The sequence below is a fragment of the Apis dorsata genome, unplaced genomic scaffold, assembly GCF_000469605.1.
Source record: "Apis dorsata unplaced genomic scaffold, Apis dorsata 1.3 scaffold_142, whole genome shotgun sequence".
NCBI classification, from domain to species: Eukaryota; Metazoa; Arthropoda; class Insecta; order Hymenoptera; family Apidae; genus Apis; species Apis dorsata.
This window is the reverse complement of record NW_006263433.1, coordinates 573,825-578,787: the sequence shown is the minus strand read 5'-3', so window position 1 is coordinate 578,787 and position 4,963 is coordinate 573,825. Positions and strand designations below refer to the sequence as shown.

Here is a 4,963-nt window from a genome sequence, read left to right as displayed (position 1 = left end):
AGAATTAATGTTCTTAAAAATTTTTTATACTTTATTACATTCTGTATATATTTTGTATATTTTTATGTATATAATTTATCTATTCTTATGCATATTAATATATCTATATATATATATATATATATATATATATATTGCATAAAAGACATATAATGCAAAAAGATTAATGTAATAATGCAATAGTGTAATTAGTAAAGTGATATATTTTATGTTAAATTATTATATCGAAAAAAAAATACAATTGAAATAAATAGCAAATGATTGATATGTTTATTATCTATATATTATATTTTTTTATAAAGTTATAAATAGATATAGTTTCTTATGAAGTTATCTATAAATTTAATTTTTTTTTGCATAGATTTCTAATAAGTGATTAAATGATATTATGATAAATGATTTAATAAAAACGTGATATTTATTTTTAATTTGTATGTATATTTATTATAATATGTTGTTTATGTAAAAGAATAATAATGAGATTGCAATATAAAAAATGAAACAATATTATAGCATAATATAAGTCATAATAGATAGGTTAGTTTTTCATGTGTGTAAAGCTACTATACTGACAATCAATTTTTACTCTAATTAAGTAAGATAAATTTTTAATAAAATAATTTAATTGATTTATATGACTTATTATTAATTAATTTATATAATTTCCTCGTTTTAAAATTTATATTTTAAAAAATAAAATATCAATTATTGATTGTTTCGACTATTTATTTGTTAATTATTTTCATATTAAACTAAATTAATAGTCATAATAAAACTCATTATTTATTTATTTATTTGTGATAGAAATGAATTAGATTTTCTCTTAAACAATTTAATATATTTAATAATAAAAATGCTGATAAAGTATAGAATGAGAATTAATGTTCTTAAAAATTTTTTATACTTTATTACATTATCATTATTTCTTTCTTTGCTTTGCAATTATTTTACAATTTATTTTATAATTGACAATGAAAGAGTTCATAACAAAAAATTGCATAAGAAAAATGAAAGTAAAAGTTGGCTTAACTTGATAGATTAATGTCGTCTCCTGCTGGACTATTATATATTTTTAGAAGTATTTTCACGAAGTCTGTGTGGGGGTGGTTTATATAGCGGATGTACACTCAGCTTATGGGGGGCGTACAAAGCGACAGAATGTTATCGAATGATAGCAGTACCATGACCTAATCATAATTCTCTGATAATTATTCACTGACAAATGTACAAAATTCACAGAATTTTAGAATTTCTCTATTTTTTATAGATTTTTTTGCAGTAATATCATATCGATGATGATTGATTTCTTCATTATATATGCATTTTGATGTATATGCATGCTTTTGATATATATGCATTTAATTTGTTTCCAAATATTTTTTTAATATGATAATTTTATTTTTGAATAAAAATTTATTAAAAATTATTATGAATTTTTTGGACTTTTTATAATTATTGATTTGGGTAATTATTTGTTGTAAAATTTTAATTGCAAAAATATTAAAATTTAACAATAGTGAAGATAATAAAATTAGAATTAGAAATTTATAAAGAATTAAAGGGATAATAATTTTTATAAATAATATTAGAAATAATATTTATATGAGAAAACTTCCAAACGTTTTAAAATGTTTTAAATTTTAATTATTATTCATAAATGAAAAATAAGAAAAAACATAACGTGTTCATTCTATCAAAATTTGAATCTTAAAATAAAATTATTATACTTAATCAATCAGAAAATTAATTCATTTATAAATGTTCACATATAATTGTTATAAAAATATTTATATACAGTATCATGCTTTTTCTTTGCTATTGGAGATAATAAGTTTTCAAATAAATACGTTTTTTCGTGCCCTTTCGTTACATTTAATACCGTGACCTTTTCATGCAAAATCCTTTGAATCTTTGTTCTCTCAGGTCGATTCTAGTTAAGAAACAACGATATATATTATTATATTATTATAATATAAAAAAATTAAAAAAAATTAACAAAATATATATACTATGAGATATAAATGTAGTGGAATTTAAAAAAAAATTTTTTATTTTAAGAAATCATTTATATACTTATAATATTTTGAATTTTGTAAATTTTATAATAATATAATTTTACAAAGAAAAAATGATTAATTTTAACAAATGATTTATTTATATAATTATTATTAGATATATTCTGATAACTAATTAATAAACTAATTAAAGTTAAAAATAGAATTAGAAGAAAATGGCAAGAGTCCAAAAAAATGAAGATCAACTCTTTTGTCCTTGCAAACTTCTTATTTAATTTTATTCGCAATTGAAAAACTTAATGATATTTTTATACTTTTTCGCATTGATGTTAGTTATAATAAATTCAGTAAATAATCAATTTTAAAAATATTCAGTGAAAAAATTACCATTTCTTTACAATTAGAAGAATTTTATCGAGTGAAAACTGCATAGTGCGCAACTTTTTGCCAAGTTTCGCTATTTCTTCCTTGTTATTGATCGAGTTCTTTGAGATTTAATAATTATTGTATGATTTAATAATTATTTAATATATTTTAAATATCATTGTTCTTTTTATTACTAGTTTTTATCATTTAACAATAAAATATAATAATACATTTACCATACAATGTAACTGTTATAATTTAATATTGATGTTCTCAATTCTTGAAATAAATTTGAAATGTGATTATAATAATTTTTATAACGATCAAATATATATATATTTAACAGAACTAATGTAATAGAACTAATGTCGTTCATGAAAAAAATAATTTGCTGGAAATTATCATAATAATATCAAATGCAATTACCATATATTAAAATATAAATGAAAATTTCTCAAATAAAAATTATAATCTATTTGTATATTCTAAATATTTCTTTTTTTTTATCTTATTTTTTTCTAAAACCTGATACTATCAATTTTAGAAAAAAAAAAAAACAAATATTCATCTATGTTATTTAAATCAATATTTTCCCAGATCTAATATAATAATCATACTTCGCGTGTTAGTAGTGGATATCTATATATCTTTAAGCAAAGAATAGGGAAAATAATTATTGAAATAGTTTTGTTAAAATAGAATAATATTCGAAGGTTTATTTTACGATCATAGTAATAATTTTTATTTTTTTAATTTTTTTATTTCTCTAATATCCAATACTGTGATAATATAATTAACACGTTAACGTGTTATCATTTGTTTCATCGCTATAGTCGAAGTTTCAACATCATTAAATATAACGTAGTTTAATCCAAACCCTTCCTTTATTATTCCAAGCGTCCAACTCCGTAGAAATATCGTCTCTTTCTTCTCGGCGATACTTTCCGCTACTTGACTCTGTCCCCCGAACGTACAAAAACGCGTGTGGACAAGTTCGCGAGAGGGTTGAGATTAGCCGGTACGTGGGCGAGGGAAATCCAGTAGCGGCAGAAAAAGAAAGGAAGAAAATGAAAGAAACAAGGGAAGGAGGGAGTGGAAGCGGGGAGTAAAAAGTGCGCGGCACACACTTGAAATCCGACCGGGAACCGAGGAAAATTCAGAATGAGAGAAAACAGAGTGAAGAAAGGAATGAAAAGGGAATAAGGGAAAGTGTAGTGTGAATACAAGAGAGCTTGGGACATTTAGCTTGGGCAAAGTGGAGGTAGGGATCGCGAAGGAGAAAAGAGTGCAGCAGAGGAAGGAGGGGGGGAGGATATGAACGATGGAAGCGTTCAGTGGCAAAAAGTTGAACAGAGACTCGGGAAGGGAAGGATGGGAGCGCGAAAGAGAAAGATGATCGAAGCGAAAGGAGAGAGAGAGAGCGACGCGACGAAGGTAGGGGAAGTTGGCGAGGAAGCGAGAGGGAGAAAGGCAAATGGAGAGAGAGGAAGATTATACTATATTCTACTATGTTGGTTCGGAGCGAGCGAAAGGGAGCACGGTGGGAGGATAAGGATGGAGTGGATGCCGGGTATCGATCGGTCGGGCTGAAAACTACCCTTCGAGGAAGAGGCGCAGTGTGCAAAACCGACCACGTACGAGTCGGTGGTGCTCGTGGTGCTCGCGGTCCACGCGGATCTCTACGCTCTTTCTAACTCTTAGACTTTTTCCCACTTGCGTGTGCCTCGTACGACCGCGATTGTCGTTCGGTATTCCCACAATTCGGTGGGATTACCGGTGCGCTACGAGGCAACCGATTTCCACGATTTTAACGAGGGTGCTATAAGGACGTGCCGTTTCGATCACTAACTCTAAAGGTGAGAGATCTGCTCTATCGTTGCATCTATTAACGATTCCTCTCCTTCCCAAACTATGTGTATACATCCACTCGATACATACTGCTTATACATACTGTTTTTAATTTTGCGATATTCGTAAAAAATAAGGGAATCTTATCGGATACCGGATCGTCAGAATTTTCTTTTTCTACTTTCCAAACTAAAAGACGGGAACGAATATTGTGCTTGATAAATACGAGTATACATTCTTTTTTTTTTTTTTTAACGTTTCTAACATTGTCACAAAGAAAAGGAGAGAATAGGAACGGCGCTGGTATCACCAGGTCAATTGGAACAGAATTTCGATATTATTGTGTACAGCAGTTGTATCGTTCTTTGTTTATCGACGTTACACCATTACCAGTCTTTATTAGCTTGTTATAAAGTACATAGATGAAACCATCTTTCCCTCCGCGCAACCTTTGCCCTTATTCGTACGACACTTGTTCTCTTCTCTTCTCGAAGGAGCCGCGCGGCTTATTAAGAGGGACGGCATTCGTTAATTTCTCTTTATGAGCGTGACACTCTATTTTTGGAACCGAGTCGTCTTTGTTCCGCGATGGAATGAATATACATAAGAATATAACGTACGTATAAGAAGGGAGCGTAGTCGGTCGAGAAAGGAAAAGATGTATGATGTAATTTTCTATGAGTAAGCCGGACTCTTGTCGGTATCGGTACGTCAGTATATACAAACGTTTTCAT

The 4,963-nt window shown here is 27.9% G+C and overlaps 1 protein-coding gene across 16 annotated transcripts in view; it reads left to right on the top strand.

Annotated features, from left to right (window-relative positions):
* Positions 1-4,963, top strand: part of LOC102672194 (endophilin-A) — an 18,991-nt gene that overhangs the window by 648 nt on the left and 13,380 nt on the right. The window contains exon 1 of one of the 16 annotated variants that reach the window (XM_031509354.1): positions 3,793-4,260. The exons of 14 other annotated variants lie outside the window; for them this stretch is intronic. The gene's annotated coding sequence lies outside the window, so the exon portion shown is untranslated. Of the gene's footprint in view, positions 1-3,792; positions 4,261-4,963 lie in introns of those variants that run through there. One more of the 16 variants, XM_006613318.2, reaches the window with a different exon arrangement.